The 17,797-nt window shown below is 40.6% G+C and overlaps 1 long non-coding RNA gene across 1 annotated transcript; it reads left to right on the top strand.

Moving 5' to 3' along the window:
- The first annotated feature begins 2,461 nt into the window (after window positions 1-2,461).
- Window positions 2,462-9,627, top strand: LOC131976683 (uncharacterized). The gene is made up of 3 exons (XR_009394818.1): window positions 2,462-2,592; window positions 2,694-2,783; window positions 8,666-9,627. It is a non-coding gene; the product is annotated as an uncharacterized LOC131976683 (long non-coding RNA).
- Window positions 9,628-17,797: the final 8,170 nt, after the last annotated feature.

The following is a 17,797-nucleotide window of genomic DNA, read 5'->3' as shown; positions in this document are numbered from 1 at the left end:
AAGATGGAGTGGAAAACTGGGGAGAGCTCCATGGCACAGAGCTTTAGCACCCTTGCTGGGATGCCACCCGGCCCCGGTGCCTTGCCAATCTTGCACCTGGCCAGCCGTTGCTGTACGTCCTCCTGAGTGAAGGGAGGGTGCTGGGGTTCTTCCAGGGGAAGCGCATTGAGTAGCACCTCACAGTTGGCGGTGTAATCCTGGGTGACAAACCGGTTGAAGAAACTGTTCAGGATGTTGGCAAAGTAATCTCAAAGACTTTAGGTATTCACCAGTCCACAGTTAGACAAATGGTTCACAAATGGAGATGATGTAGTGCTGTGGCTACTCTCCCTAGAAGTGGGTGCCCAGCCAAGTTCACTCCAAAGGCACAAGTGAGTCAGTGCGGTAAAAAAAGAACTCCAGAGTATCAAGTAAAGACTTGAAGGAGTCATCGGAACTGGTTAACATCTCTAGTCACCAGTCTACCACACACTTTGATTGAACAGACATGGCGTCCATAATAAGACACCACGGAGGAGGCCGCTGCTTTCCAAAGAAACATCACTGCATGCCTGAAGTTTGCCAAAGAGCACCTTGACACTCCACAACACTACTGGGAAAATGTTTTGTGGACTGATGAAACTATGGTGGAATTGTTCATGAAGAACACGCAGCAATAGGTATGGTGTAGAAAAGTGCCCTGCCTTTCTAATATGGGAACATCATCCCAACAGTGAAGTGTGATGGAGGGAGCACCATGACTTGGGGCTGTTTTGCTGCCTCAGGGCCTGGACCCAGGTGGCAATCTCCGTGTCTGAGCAGTGAGGCAAACCAGGAAGTGCATTAAGCTGCATTCTATCGAAAATTCCAGCAGGGGATGCTAAGTTTGGCTGCAAAAATATTCTGTCCATTAATTTCAGTACAAAATCAGAAAACTTCTCACTCGATTTATTACCTCAGAATTTTTTTTAGGACAAAATTATAGTCTCAATCACTAGTAAAAAATCTTCTTCAAGACAATTTGATGTTAATAGTTCAAATAATGGCCCCATTTAGAAGAAAATAGAAGATAAATAATCGTATGATTTTGGGCGTGGCTACCTCTGATTGACAGGTCACTAACGCCTGGATTCCACTGGATGCGTAACGGCTGCAGATCCGTCGTCGGAGCCGTTACGCACCCATTATAATCAATGTGTGAGATTCCACCGACTGCAGATCCGCTGCGTGATGAGTCCGACAACGCAGGGCCATCCGACAGCCCACGCAACACTTGCGCAGAGCTTCTATTTTTGTCGGACGACGGAGCACTACGCATAAATTCAGCACAGAGCAGATCGTTCGGGACAGGAAGTCTTGCACAGACACAAAATAAAACACCGGTATATTTTCAAAATAAAATACCTCGGGTTCGCTAACGAGGTCGGCCGGCTCGTTAACAAGCCGGCCGACCTCGTTAGCGCTCGTTAAGACGGAGTCGCTGGATTTGTCTCCAGTCATTAACGAGGAGATGTTGATTATCTTCCAATTATATCAATTGATTAGGCGTGAATTCGCGAGATCTCGTGCGTCCTCGGGACTCTGCTGTCCGCAACAGCTCCGACACAGACTGATCCGGTGGGTGTTGACGGACTGCGTAGATACGCAGCCGTTGCGGACAGACCCCTGTCGGAGTCGTTACGCATCCAGTGGAATCCAGGCGTAACAAGGCGATCAGGAGAGAAGCAGAGCAATGAGTATCCATGGCACTGTGTCAATAAAGTTATATATGACGTTATATAGATATAAAAAAGGACGTTTATTGGTTTGGTCCCATAACTTTGACCCTTTCACTGTATTTTCACTTAATGACAGTTTATTTGAACGATTTGTTCAGTAAAAATGTCTTTGCGTTTGGTTGGAATAACAGACACTCGTCTGTTAGTCGCTGTTCATGTTTCTTAGGTAAGTAACAGACATTTTGTTTTTGTTTTTTGCAGCTTAAACTAACATCCCAGTTAATGCTAACATGAATTCGCAGCGGCTTCGCTCAGTCATGTTGACGGTGTAGAGAAGCGTGTAGTCAGTGTCATCCAACAGTCCAAATATGGTCTGCTCCCCGTATCAGAAACAAGATGGCGATGCAAGATGGCGAAAAGTGTAACGATGAACTCGATGCCTCCAGCGGGCAGTCCACAAACCAATGGGGACGTCACGGTGACTACGTCCATTATTTATATACAGTCTATGGTAGGGAGGTCTTAATCCCCTAAAACAAACAAGCTACTTATATTATCTTCATCAACGCACATTCGGGATTGATTGTTGTTTATAGCAGTCGAGTGGTGTACATTTTTTTTTACAGTTTTTTAAATTTATTTTTAAATATGTGCTTTTATTTTGAAACGAGTAATCAGGAAGTAGCGCTGGTTAGTTCCGTAAGCTTCACACAGAGACTGAGGGCAACCTGTAGCGGTGATGTGACCTGCTAGTTTGTTTTTCTTTTTTATTACTCCATTCTTCGTGGTGTTTGCAGCAACTGTGTGAATGTGATATTATGAGAACTGTAAGTTGAAGAATCGTATTTTTGACCATGAAGATTGCCTCTGGTTGGTTGAGAAGCAGGCTAAAGTGGTCAGTATTATTTAGTGGTACTAGCAACAATGGTAAGCAAGGCTATTTCTGTAATGTTTACAATGACTAATGTTGTCTTTTATTTTGTTTACTTTATTTAGTTCTGCGGTGTTTATGTGGTGTTAATAAACATCAGTGAAAGGAACTGGAGTCTCGCATCCAATCAATGGGCGGCATAAGTGGTGTAGATGGTAAGTTACTGCTCCAACGGCCAAATATTCATAGATTCATAGTTTCGTATCATCCATGGCAAAGATTTTTGTCAAGACATTTCACACAAAACCAATCAATCTGGCACCAGATAAAAAGTCAGGTAATCACCAAATTCAGTAGTTTGACTGACCACAAATGTCTGCACAAAATAACATTGTAATCCATTTAATAGTTGTTGAGATATTTCAAAGTCAATGGTCAAAGTTGTGGACTGACTGGCTTGCGGGTGGGGTTGCTATGAATCTGAGCAGGCCATTTACAACTGGAACCACTGAATGACAGCAAGCCATTTATCATAATGTTTTAATTTTTTAACTTATTTCCACTGTTTTTTTCTTGTCTATGTAAAGAGTATCCATTGTAAATTTTAAAGTACCCCATTTACCCTACTGTTGATCTATAAAATTTCCTCCTGTATCCGAAATGTGTGTAGTGGGATTGCATTGTATTAGAACAGTTCAGGACAGCACCTATTACATTTTTCCTGGACAGCCATTTGCTCGTCCATTCCCACAGCTCTCCCATAGCAGGTCTGCTCTCACTCACTGTTGTGTGCCAGCTATTTGTCTAATAGCAAATAATTTCACTCCTTTTGAAAACCTTTGATACTGCTGTCTGTTTCTCCCCTTTGAAAGTATCAAGTACGTGTTTTTCATACGACTAACTCTGACCTTCTGCAGTTAAGGGGGCAGTATATTCCCTCAACAGACAAACACAAAGCACGTATCTTTATAATGACATGTTGATAGTGTAATAATAAACTGCAGTTTTTGTTTTTGGCAAACACTATGCTTTGTCTTGTTTTATTATGTGAGAAATAAAACAGTATCCCGCAATAGACTGGTATCCCACAATAAAAAAAAAGTAAATAATCATTTCAATCTGGATGGAATTTATTTTTGTGTGCAGGGCAAATTAACGGAGGGAACTTTTATATAACACCATGCGACAGTAAACGCAGTGACCTTTCATGACAACAATGCAAATGGCACTCAGGACAGGTGGCTAAGAAAGTACAAAGACATCAACTCAGCCTCAACTCAACTCGGGGGGGGGGGGGGGGGGAATGATAGTTTTGTGCAGACAAATGACCTCTGCATTATCAATCTGGCTGTTTTGTATGAATGATTGCATGAATTTGTTCTTTTTCTCTTTTGTTTGTTCTTTCTCACACAGTTTGGCCTTCCTACCTTGTCTATACATGCCTCATAGCTTACCTGTATATTTACTGTGATGGAAAAGAGTCTCATTCTCTCATTTTTTTCTTCCTGCTCTCCTGCTTTTAAAATGCAGACAGACAGCTGCACTTAAGCACCTCAGGGCTTTATCTCAAGTATGAGTATGGCCCTTTAACCTACTGAGTGCTCCCTTCCTTTTACAATTGACACCACAATCTTTATTTCTCTTTTATGGCAGCTACGGTCCATGGAGGAGCCTATTCCTTGACCTTGAGAACAGGTTTGAGTTACAGTGTCCCTGAGGGACATCCAATGGCTTCCTAAGTAGGTCCATGCAAGCTGCAACTGACTCATTCTAACTCAAACAAAACAAAGATTTATACAACCTCGATTACGAAGAAGCTGTGAAGCTATCTAAAACGTAGATAAAACAGTGCAGTCATTTGAAAAAATATTTTTTGTCATATATTCAATTGGAAACTGTACAAAAACAATATATTTAATGTCCAAACTGATATACTTTATTGTTTATTGTAAAATACACCAGTTCTGATCATTTGATTCCTGCAACACGTTCCAAAAAAGTTGGGAAATGAGCATGTTTACCAGTGTGTTTCATCACCTTTTCTTTCAACAATGGACACTAGTTATTGATGTTTTTAAAGCAAAATCATTCTTGGATTTCTGGCTTTTTGGACTAACTTTGCCCTTGTAATAATCTGGATGGCCTCTCTTTAGCCAGGTGAGCATATGCCCAGAGAAGTCGGCAGCATTTTCAACTGTTTTCCAAATTGTTCCGTAGTCCATGTAGTAATGTCCTTTATACAGTTATGTTGGTATTTAATGCAGTTCTGCCTGAGGGATTGAAGGTCACGGACATCCAATAATGGTTTTCAGTCTTTCCCCTTAAGTGCAGAGATTTCTCCGGATTCTCTGAATCTTTTTTTGATGATATGAATTGTAGATCGTGAAATTGAGAGACATCATTCTTATTGATTCGTTCTACACAGCGTACCAACTTTTTGGGAATCAGAGTTGTATTTTATTAGCAGGATGTAAGAAGTTTGTGTGTCTGAAGTGATATTTTAGATTGATGCTTTTGTGATTCACCAAAAGAAACTTTTCCCTCTGCGTTCCAGCTGAGCTAGTTGAACCCCTTTGGCCACAGTAACCTTCCTCATCCATCTTTCATTCTGGCAGCAGCCACTTGGAAATCTGTAATCTGTTTCTGCACCAGCAGTTCTCCCTTGTATTAGGGAGTAACTTCCATAAGTTAGCATTCCGTAAGCCTTCATGTTGCTGTGTCTTCTTGGTGTCCACAGGTCACTGGGTTCATGTGTGTAAATATTCTTCTTAACTCGCCAACTCTTTCATGTCAGGAAAGTGGGCCAAAGGTTAAGTGTGATTACACTATGGAAGAAATTAGATTATTCATTCCATAGCATCTGTTTAGTTTAACCAGAGCTACTGAAAGATGTCATGTTATTGCTTCAAAAAATTGAGGTTCACTGAAGGAGAATTGCATCATGTGTTTGGTATGGTTACCATCCCAATAGGAGCTGAAGGAACATATAAATAATATGATCTGAGGCAGAAGGTGTGAAAACTAGGAGTGCAGGTCCAGTACTGAAATGTGTGAGGGAGTTTTTCACTAAGCTGAAATGCTGCATGTAAAACTGTGCACATCTGAAACTCTTTTTTTTTATTTTAGTTTTTTACCTTTCTTTTTTATAGTAGAGAGATATTAAGAGTGAAAGGGAGAGACAAAGGGGAAGACATGCGGGAAATGGCTCTGAGCTGGAATCGAACCTGGGCCGCCCGCTCACAAGAACTGAGCCTCTCTGGTATGCGCTCTACCAGGTGTGCCATTGGAGACATCCTGCTTTTACTTCCTTTCTGTCACATTCCCATATTTTAATTTTGGACAGATGATATTACTCATCTTTTAAACGTATCCAGCAACTCTTTTCACCCATCATGACCTTTGTATAATACATGCAAGCTTTGTTTATCAGATCAATTGGTGGATATAGTAAGTGCAACCAACATACAGCCTTATGCCTGTCTGGATATTAAAAATGTGATGTGTCAAGATAGACATGAATCAACTTGAACAGGAGTGTAATGTATAGTATGAGTGTGTATGTGCATTCATTCATATGTAGACATGTGCACACCAGTGATAACAAACAGTATATGCACAGGCATGTATAGCTGCATGTGAGTGTGGGCATATGCTTTCATAGTGAATGACCATACTCCACTCCAAAGGGAAGCTATTTCAAAGGTTAAGAAATTATATATATATATAACATATCCATATATGTATGATGGACAGGTAAACATTTGCTTATTAAACCCAAATGTTGTTAGAAAATGTTATAGACTTTGGGAATTTGTCCTACCTGTAGTTACCACGTGGACCATCACATGATGCTCACTGGCCCACAAAGGATTTTCCTATACGAAAATATTTGAAACGGAGGGAAGCTAACAGAAAATCAGCAGACATGCATGCTTTCAACTGGCTTGGCTGGAGTAGGGCCATAGTTCTCCTTAAAGCAACATTTTGGTATTTTTTAAAATGTAAGCACCCCTACAGCTTCACTTCTACACTGCAGTTGTAAATATGAACAACTGTATATGTCCAGTTGTTATGATCACATTATGATTATGATCAACAACCATTTGTTAACCCTGCTGACACAGCCAAACATCAACCAACTGCAGCAACACAAGACATAGCAAGCCAAATAATTACTTACTCGTCCAACAGCAGGAAGACAGGTTGGCATCTCTCCTGCAGCCCTTTATTTAGCAGAACTCTCTGAAGTTCTCTCTGAAAGCCCTCTGTGATTGTCGTTTGTCGGTTACTCTGCCCTTTTTCTTCTTAGCTTTCTCTGCCAATGTTCTCTTCAGTGCCTTTGATTTCTGTAGAGGCTGCTGGACCCGGTTTGGTTGCCCGCTCGCCTGGCTACGATTCCCCAACAACAACCCCTGAGACTGATGAGTTAGAAAGGCCTCCCTACCAACAACCATGCAGCATGGATAGGCCAGAACATTTTCTTACTACAGACAGTAGCCTTAACAGACCAGAGCACAATGGACTCACAGACTAAATGGAGTCACTTCTCTGGGGGCTAGATGATGCAAGTTCAGAAAAATGTGGGTACAACAAAAAAATAATAATTGCAACAACTAATGACAAAGAGAGGTTTGGGAAAGTGGGAAGATTGAACGAAGGATTGAATTCTGTCTGCGTGAATTTGTAACACTTTAAGAACACAGAAGTAGTTGGCTCTCCCATGAAAACCCTACTCCCTACAGCTCTGAAGCACTCTGATCCCATTCTCCATTTGAAAGCTTCTGTTTTTGGTGCCAGGATTCATATTGCACAATCATACAGTCTGAAAGTACCTGATGGAAAACCAAGAAGCTGTCGTGATTGGCTGATTGTGAGCAATAATGTTCCTCGGTTTGGAAGTGTCCTGTTGCCGGGTTCTCGCTGTCAGATTTGTCTGGCCATTGGGGTGAACAATGTTAAAAACTCATAAACCAAGACTCTCCATTATATTAGGCAATCCCTATGTTTTTTGTTACGTCTCCATGGACCCATCTGCAAAGCTGCTGCCATGTTTAACAGAATTTAATCTGTGAGGCTGAAGTTTTGTGATTGGAGCCAGAGATTCTGTATTGGTTGGCTAATTGTAGGTGATGGTGTTTCCTGTTGTGGGAAGGGACGTGTTGGCTTGATCGCAGCACAGGGTCATTGTGGTCACGCTTAATAAGAAGCAGAATTAGATTCCTCACATGTGGGGAAACCAAGCACACAGAGGAGTCTTACAATATAGGGAGGAGGATAGAGGGAAGGATGAAATAAAACGGGTCACTACAAATACTGGCAAAAAAAGCGAGGCATTGATCCCTTTATTGTTTCAGCTGAGGAGTGTCTGCAGCCAGGTGGCCTTAGACAAAAGCTCTGTGGTGGGGCTAAGTGTCTACAATTATAGCACCACATCATAAAAGAGGTGAGAATTTGTATGCGTGGTTACACATGTCAGGAGAGATGAGTACAGTGTAGCATCCATCCTCTGTCACTTTTATGTGACTGTGGTTATTGCAGGTATTATCACTGCACTAAGAGGCAGTCAGTCGACGCCTGTTCTCAGTCCACAGTGGTTAAAGCAGAGGGACTAGTGTTTGTCCAGTGGCACCATTTCAAAAAACATATGAGGAGAGTCGGTGAACTTAAGACATGTTGCAAAGAATGAAGACAGTCAGTTCCAAGGAAAAGGTACAGCCTATTACCTCAAAAGGCCAAATATTGTCTTTTGTCCTGACTTTTTTGTTCAACTTTGGAAGAACACTCCCATGCTGTTAACATTGAAATCTTTTTCAACGTCCAACTTTTCTACTTGAATCAGTGGCCCTATAAACCAGCACATGCTCCACACACTGCAACCCTCTTCACAGGCTGAATTATGCCCTGGTTTGTGAGGCAGAAACTCTCAACACCACAATAAATCTGTACCCCAGAAAGTGATCAAATGCTTGTTTAGCTCTTGGCATGGCAACCACAACCGGACAAGATTTAGACACCGCTGGCTCTCTTTCTTTCTGTTCTTCTCTTTTCCTGTAATCACTTTCTCTCTCCCTCCCACTCCCCATGTTTTGCTTTCCAGATTTTTCTCTGGAGTTGTCAACATTTGAGCAGTCGAGGACCAGCACGGCTGGATCCCAGAACAACAGCAACAGTCACATGAGGGCCTCAGCGTGAACTGGACCGGCCCATGACCTGGAGTGGCACTGTAACTCAGATACAATGACCTCATGAAGCACAGGGGAGAAGGCCTGTTCTCAGGCAAAACAAACCATTTACAACACTAAGCAGAAACTGTTAAGAGTGTTTCATCAGTAAACTACTTTAAATGCATAAATAACTGGAGACACACTGGCTGATTGATGCTGAGACTTCATGTGTGATTTATTTTTTTTACAGTCAAATACCAGAGATCAAAAGAATAGTTTGACATTTAAGGAAAAATATTAATTTGAGTTATGTAATCTTCTGAAAGCATCATGTTCCCTCAAATATTTTTTTTCAAATTTGGAAAAGGCCCTTTGTTCCCTAAGCCCAATGTTACCAAATAGTTGGAAACAGCCCTATGCTCCCCCAAAGAAAATTCCAAATTTGGAAAAGAGCCTGTGTTCCCTCACTGTTTGAATATTTGTATATTGATAGAAAGATGGATTGACAGATGGATAGACAAATAGCTAGAGATTAATATGATATATATGATTGAATTCAAACTCCATTACCAAAAATGAATGTTAATTACAAAAAGTAAAACTGGTACAACAGGAACATTGAGAGACTCTATAGTTTCTGTTGTTCTTTAATTTCTTTCTATTGACTTACAGCCTAAAGCTATCCCATTTACAGTGCTACTGCATACTATTAATGGGGACCAATAAACCAAACCAGACAACATTTCCTCGATAATGCAGTGTCTGACTGCTCTCAAATCTGATTATATTTAACTATTGCAATCATTGTACTGCCTTGAGTCCAATGAGGTATCACCTAAGGGTGTGGGGGTGACCTCATGACTTCAACCATGACCCGTTAGTCCCTGTGAGAAGACTGGAGAGCAGAGGAAATTTAAGGTAACATTAGATTGAGGGAATATAGGACAGTGGGAGGCTAGTGTGAGTGAACCCTGAACTGAAGTAACATAAGGGTTAGAAAAGGGCTGAGCGAACAAAGAGTGAGGGTGCCTTGGGGTTGATGAGCATAGGGTGGTTCCCAAACTGGAGCCAGGATGAGGTTAAGTGAGGTTAGCATAGCTTCGCATAAGGCCTACAAACATAGTTAGCACAACTCAAAAATCCATCTACCAGCTGGCTTAACGGAACCTAAGTGAAACTGGAATTTCCAGATTTGTAATAAAGCATCTGAAATTCTGCGTGGTCAGCATACTCTTTCATACACTAAAAGTATAATTTACATTTAAAGAACAACAGGTTGCCCACAGTTCCTGGAAGTTCTCCCAGAACCAAGAATTAAAATGTTCCTACCCAGTGGTCATCTATTTCCACAACTCGTTCACGGCGTGGAAGCATCTGTCACTTGAGCTGAAGAATTGTTGCTCTGCAGGAGGGTTGTACTTACCTGTGCTGGCGCAGGTGTGTACAGTTTGGCAGGGATTCCGCTAGCACAAGTATGACGATGGAAAACCTGATAATTACTGTCATCTTGATCCCAGGTAAGTATAGTTGTGGCTCAGCGGTTCTAATTCTGAGTGTTGCTCCATCGCTGAAGCATAGAGGCTTGTCCAGGGAAACAGAAATGGCTTTCACTGTCAAGCTGCTGCGATACGGTGGTTTATAAGCCTTTAACTGGTGTAATTTTAGCTTTAATGAGCACTTGAGGAGAGAGGTATGTTGAAAATTGGTACTCTGTGCCAATAAAACATTAAAACGATGCTCCTGGCAGCCCTTATCTCTCAAAGTCTCCGTCACTGCTGCACTTGTAGGCTTTTAATGTGTAATTCCTTCACTGTGGTGGCTGCAAATACACGTGGTTATATTATGGGTGGCAGTACTTGCTGTCCCGTAACTAAACATTACACCCCCAACATATTTGTCGTTTAGCACCTGCAAGATATGATATTACTGAAAGACGATTTTATTCTGTCAGGAAAATGTGACAGACATGAAGACATAGTGGCTAACAAATGCTTAAAAAGGCAAATTACTGGCAAGTTTATAAATTTAAGGTTTGTAAAATTGGGTGTTGACAAGTTTGAGGGGAAGGTGCAGCAAGACCTAATGATGAAAAACTGTGGATAAATAATGTTTTTTTTTCGCCTGTATTGTATTGAAAGTAATTAATTTTATCTTGTTTTTTGCAATGTTAATGTCTATCTATTACACAAAGCACTGCTGAACTGACCGTTAGCTAAGCACTTCCACTTTGTCTTTAGTTGCTGCAGTTTTGTCAAGCTGTCTGAGCTAGCATGGAGCTCACAATGTCGCTAACTGCACTTCCTGAGGAAATATCATCTAATTTTTGGAAAAACAAAAAAGCGGTTTCAGACAGAAGAAGACAAAGGGGTCTAATATGCATTTGGAAAATATATCCAGGTTATAAAACTGACTCAGCAGCAAAAATAGGTTAAAAATATAAAGAGAGAAGCCACATACTTCAGATCACAGTGTATGCTTTACGAATACAGTGTTGCTCAAGGGAATCATTGATGATTTTCAGATGATGATGCTCACCCGCATCAGGGGAACAGGCGCCGTTCATCTGGTATAGTCTCTATACCCTAAGCATGTGCCTCAGTCACAACGTTTAACCACAACTAATCTGAAATGATTGCATGAGAGTCTATGGAGTAGAAAGCCAGAAAGTAGACCCTGGTCTGAGCTGGCTGATACTACACTACGACTGGCCAGTCTGTGTTTAAGGGGCGAGACTAAGGAAAGGGTCAATTGACAAATTAAACACTGTTAATTGATGACACAATCTTGCTTAGCCTTGGTTAACACAACAGCTGGATGACAATCTTGCATCTCCAAAATATGATCTCTTTAGCAGAGAGATGATCAGTTTTGGATGTTTTCTGTTTCTGTCAGGCTAAGAGGCCAGAGAATGTCCTCGTCCCACAGAGGATCATGTCATCCTTCAGCTGCAGCAAAACCATGAAAATTACCTAAGTTGGTTTTATGGGGTCTTACACTCAATCAGTGATAAGCATTATGTGTAATGGGGAGCAGTTTTCATCACGTCAACAGCGAAGCGAATGCAGTTATATTGTTGCACCATCTGGGGAAAATCACCCCAGGGCTCCCCTCTGATGACCTCTCCAGGCGGTCCGGTTAAACATCCTGTTACAAATGAAGGGCAGAGATGGTGTCCAAATCGAACTGCGACTATGTTACAGTCTACCCTCCAGAGAGGTTTTGGGTCATCCAGACAGGAAATGAAAAGGAAAATGGTTGTAAAACGGGTTCTGCTCATGACTCATCAAGAGACTAGGAACTCCGAGCGGAACAACCTGCAGCACGTCCCTCAGTTTGTTCCAACCAGAACTGTTTTGTAGTTTGTAGTGGTTTCCTTTAAATCAGTCACATGTTAAAAGACATATGAAATGTCAAAGATATGCTTCTAATAATGTTTAAATTGTAAGTTAAGTTTAATTATGTTTAAACACAGACTAATAGCATATGAATAAAATTAATTATAAAAGGTACATGTACAGGTTTTATGAGTTACGAGATTATTAAGGCTCACAGACGAGCCAAAATATGAAAGAAACAGTCACACGAACAGCTTCAAACACACACTTTTTAAGTTTGCTTCCATGCGGGCCATAATAAACTTCCTCTCTTTTTCTTTTTTACTTATATGAAAGGAGATTGTTCATGACATTTTCATAGGAGCATATGTCAGAGTTTTGCCTCTAAAGTCTGCCATGTTTATTACAGGCTTTTCCATTGGCTGACTTTAAGTTGTCATATTTTCAGAGGGTTTCTACACGTGGCCAACTTTGCATTGAAAGTGACATTTAGGACATCTAATTATGTCATTAATAAAGATAAAGTTTAAGTCATATTTCTATCAATTCTTGGCGATGCAAGCAGTAAGGAGTCAGTAAGTTTTTCCACCACGTGTTCAGACTGATATATCTATTAATGGATGGATTGCCATGGAGTTCTGTACAGACATGCATGTTCCCCAGAGGATCACTAATGACTTTGGTGATGCCCTGACTTTAATTTACTGCTACCACTTAATTTTTTATTGTAGCTACACCATATGCTCAAAATTTAAAATTTTCCAGTACTCTATGGCCAGATGACCTGCAAAACTGAAGACATTTCCATCAGCCTTAGCTGTGTGTTGTGTGAAGTTGTGATTAGCAGATGTTAGCATTCAACCTGCTAAACAAAGACAGTGAACATTGCAGCTTTTATATTGAATGTCCATGTGAGTCTGGCTCCAAAACCCTCATGTTAAAATTCCCAACTTTACAGCAGAAATAAACATGTTTAAAGCTTGGTACAAAAAAAACAGCTTTGGTCTCTGTAGCTAATTTCCCTGTTCATGACAACCAGGCAACCAGGCTTTATTCAGCCTGCCTCATCACACCCACAATCCACCTTTATGCCTATTTTTGAATTAGCCGGGAGTGAGGAGGAGTCAGTCACTGCCATGGCGATTGCCGAAGTCACTCATGAACGTCTCATCATCATCATGGAGGCTATGAACATATTTTAGGCAGTCTATTAGCTTACATGAGCATTCAGATATGTGGTTCTAACTAATTCGAATTCAATAGCCAACACCAACTTATTTGTGGATTGAAACTGCTGATAGCTAGTATTTTATATTCATGTTTACAAAATCTTTGATCTTGATCTGTGTCAGATCACTATTGAATCTATAGTTTAGATGCAATAACCAGTATTCCTCCACGAATTGATGTATTAACTTAAAAAATCAGGTGTTAATGAAGACATCCAAAAATCTGTAAAACCAAACCAAATCCACTGACACAAAATCGCATTAAAAACCAAATTCAATTATGAGTCCACTGGAGTTTAGTTTTATGTATTTTGGACATGAAACAGGTGGATACATACTAACTCGAAGAGACGTGTGTTGATTTCTGGACCAGTGATGCTCTCTTGGTGCTATTTGCTAGCATATGTGTCAGCACTGGGCTCATAGCCTTTTTTCTTTTTTTCAGGAAAACTTCCAGCTGGCCCTGTGTGTGGAATTACACCCCAGGATCCAAGCAGGGCCGGCTCACAGAAAAGAAAACAGCTGTCAGACAATGAATTACTGTTCTGTGACCAGACAAGTGCCTTTCCGAGGAGTGGATGAGGAAGCTGGGAGCGTGTCAAGAATCACACATACACACAGTCTCTCATGTGCATATATACATTGTATGCACACTAGCCCGTATCTAGGCACTCATGAGGTCACACACATAAAGAAGCAAGAACTAAAAAAAAACACTTATTTTTACCTCAACTGAACTTTCAATATCTTTATAATGCAATATATTGAGCCAACATAACATAAACCTGACAGAAAACCCCGCTGTATATAAACGTTCACATGTTCAGTGCTACAGTTAGATCCTGAGGGGAGAAGGAAAAAAATCTCAGACTTTCCAAAAATGTTGTTCTTTTTCTGGTGTGGGCTCTTAAAAGTCTATTGGGCTAACTTTGGCAGCAGTGTGGCTTTGCAATGCAAACAGCGCACATCCTCAGACTGACCCCTGTGAACTGAGCCGGCTGCCCCACACAGTAACCCCAGAGCCTGCGGATCTCAATGCTGCCTCAGTCTCACACATGCCTGTGAGGGACTGAGACTCAACAGTCTCACGCCACAGAGGAGGCTCTTAGAGGAGCTTGGTTGAAGGGCTCAATGTGTAATACATGTGAGTGTAATGGAGTTAAACAGATTGTCAGAATATGGGCATGCATTTAAGCCAGATCTGGCTATCGTGCTGTTTGAGGGTTGCATATTTACTGTAAAGCTACTCAGTACAATACTGGCTCTCCATTGGAATATTTCAGAATCTTTGCAATCCATTACAACTGCAATGCAAACATATTTATTGATATGTTCTGTGAGCAGAAGGGAGCCTCATGCAGCGGCTTTCTTTCTACTGTCTTATCCTAAACCTGTTTCATTAGACACATAGTGACCCAGTAAGCCATGACAGTGTGACAACAATCCCAGGACCCTGAAACGTAAGACGATAAATTTAATTTAACCCTAACTTTGACCATTTAAACCTGTACATTTTCTACTGTGGCATGTCAGAATACCCTCTGTCCAAATCTCATGTCTCTGTGATAATATGGAACTTTAATATAGCTGCAAACAAGATGTAGTGGAGTAATGGCATTCTCAGCAGAGAATTAATTCATACTAAGAAAACCACTTGTGGGTTAACCTGCGCATTACTACACAGTGCGTAGTCCGCCATGCCGGCTCTCCTCCCTCTGCAGATGGCTCAGAGGCGGAACAACTCTGTCCCCACAGTTTCTCTGTGTAACTTCTATATAAACAGCGAGGCGGCATAAAGGCGCACTATTCCCATCTTGAACAGGCTGTGTAAAAGCGGCTACAGTTAGCTCTGTTGTTTCAGTTTGATGGCTCAAAACCTGCGTGACATAACACTAGTGTATTAAATATCTATTATTTGCAACATATTATTTTGAATCAAGTTCCTTAACCACTATTTTGTTAATGCTTGGCGTCGTTGCTAACTAACCACATTGGCAGTAAGCTATAGCTAGAGAAGTGAGTGGACAGATAAACTGCTGTCAACTTAGTACACAAATTTACATTTCAGTTATGGTAAGGGTTAAACAAACAACACACACTGCATATACTGTGTGTGTTTTTTAAGTGGGTTTATACTATAAGCTAACAGAGCTAGGCTAGCTGTTTCCAATCTTTATGCTAAGCTAGACTAAACACATTGTGATTTCAGCCCTGTGGGCTACATAATGCACAGACATGAGAATGGTATTAATCTTCTTCTCTTGCTCTTGGAAAAGAAAATGACAAAGCCTATTTTCCAAAATTTGATGTCTGTCAGTAGCCTATGTGGGCCTTTAATAAACCAAAATTAGTAGAAGCCTCCTTATTTTATATTTTCCTCCTTGTATTTTATGTGCAAATAGTATGGTGTGATTTCAAGAAAAGGAAGGTTTTTTTTAAATAATTAACATGTTAAGTTTGCCTGTTGATAACACAATACCAAACACATGTATACATACACCTGCATTATGAGTAAAAGGTATGGAGCATATGTCTGTGCACACTCTGGCGCGCGCAGTTGTGATAATTGCATTTAACAGTAATAATAAAATATGCACTCAATCTCAGGCAACCTCATCTAGTTTCATAAAAGAGAAAATCAATCTCTCCTGCCAGGGGGTTCTGTACATTTCTCCTCGCTCGCAAGACTCTCCTCCTACAAATCAGATTTAATTGGAAAGTAATGAAATTTCTTTTTAAGGAAATGATACAAGTTTACGAGGATCATCTCGTTGGGGAGATATAGGATAGCCTTATCTCGGTTTGGTTTTAGGAGAAATGTCTAGTCCTTTTACAATGCCCTTGTATGAAATTACCTTGCTTTTATATCTGCTTTACCATCTGGGTCCTATTACCTCAGCAACTGATGAGGCAGCCTAAAATGGTTTAATTTGTTTCTGAGAGAAGAATATCATGGTTTAACCAGCAAATGTTATGTTTGTTATTTGGGGCCAGCTGAAACGCACTCCAAATATCTTGGATCCCATTCAGTTGTATTTTGCTCATGTTTTAGATGTAAGGCTATTTTAAGACATGTAGATGGTAATTATGAACCTCATAGGAATGTTGAAAAAACAGAATTTGAGTAAATAATCTTTTTTTTTTAACCTAAAATGTCCCCAACATGGTTTTCAAAGGAAAATATGGTATAGTGTATCAAGATCTGGGAATTTGCAGTTGAACATATGAGTTTTAGGGCTACTATTAGTGGTCTGAAGAATGCATATTCATATAAAGCAGTTGGTCTATTCAAAGCAATGGCTTGCGTCAGGGCCAAGGATGTCATCTGTTTCAGAGAAAAGACAGTTACAAAAGAAGGTCAAAGAGCCACAGCGACAAGCAGGATGATACATGACAGCCAGTCAGAAAGGCTTTTATATTGGCTTGATGTGAAGTGCCCACAGCAACCACAACAGTACAATGCCAATGAAATTGAATAAATAATAACTGAAGACATTAAATCTCTCATTTCTGCCAGCTTCTGTGGGACCATGACGACAATCTGAGGAGCCATTTCAGTTCAAACCAGAAGCTCTAAGTTCAACAATGTCAGTCCACTAGTGTGGTCCAGGTTGAAATATTTAGGCAGCTATTAGATGGATTGCTATGACATTTAGAGACATTCATGGTCCCCAGAGGTTGAAGCCTACTGACTCTCTAGCTCCACCATGAGGGTGATTTCATCAGAGCCATGATATTTGATTGGCTGCATCCAAATAAAGTGTCTTGCCATATAGACTAGTGGACGCCATCATGAAACCAATGTTCAATGGTGGACAGAAGCTACCAAAATTTAAAAAATAAATAAATGCCTCGATAAAAAAAATCTAAATGCCATTAAATGTAAGAAAAATAACATTTAAGTGTATCTCTGTGGTGTCATCAAACTGCCAAGACCAAGCTGACAGAGAGAGCTAGGCAAGGATACACAGCAGATGAGAAAATTTACTGGAGGGAAAAAAAGGAAAAATTTTTAATTGAATGGAAAAGGTAATGTTAATTGACGTTTCTTAAAAAAACAATTTTCATTCAATGGTAGCTTGGTCTGGTTAAATTGTGATCAATAGAGTCAGAAAATGACTGCAGTGGGAACAGTCTGCTGTCACACTGAGTCACTCATTAAGAATGCAGTATGCAGTAAATACTGATTGAGTTGTGATTTCAAACACAACCCTGTTGTGTTCGACACTCACAGCAAGTTGTCCGTGCACACTCTGGGGGATTTCAGGCTATTTTTAATGAATGTGTACCTACTCCATTTAAGCAGTTCCATGACGTCTGCAGGTCTTATTTCTGCAGACAAAGAAAATCGGCTCCCTGCCAGCTGCACATCTTCCGTTACCACAAATCACAATGCAGGATCCCTCCTTGTCACTTTTGTTTTAGCTAAGCACTGACTTAGTCTGAGACTGACATTAAAATGGCAATATGACAGGGACATCAGATATCTGAGAACGCTTCA

The sequence above is a fragment of the Centropristis striata genome, chromosome 8 (genome assembly GCF_030273125.1).
Source record: "Centropristis striata isolate RG_2023a ecotype Rhode Island chromosome 8, C.striata_1.0, whole genome shotgun sequence".
Classification (NCBI taxonomy): domain Eukaryota; kingdom Metazoa; phylum Chordata; class Actinopteri; order Perciformes; family Serranidae; genus Centropristis; species Centropristis striata.
The sequence above is the reverse complement of the archived record's forward strand: the minus strand, read 5'-3'. Positions and strand labels throughout refer to the sequence as shown.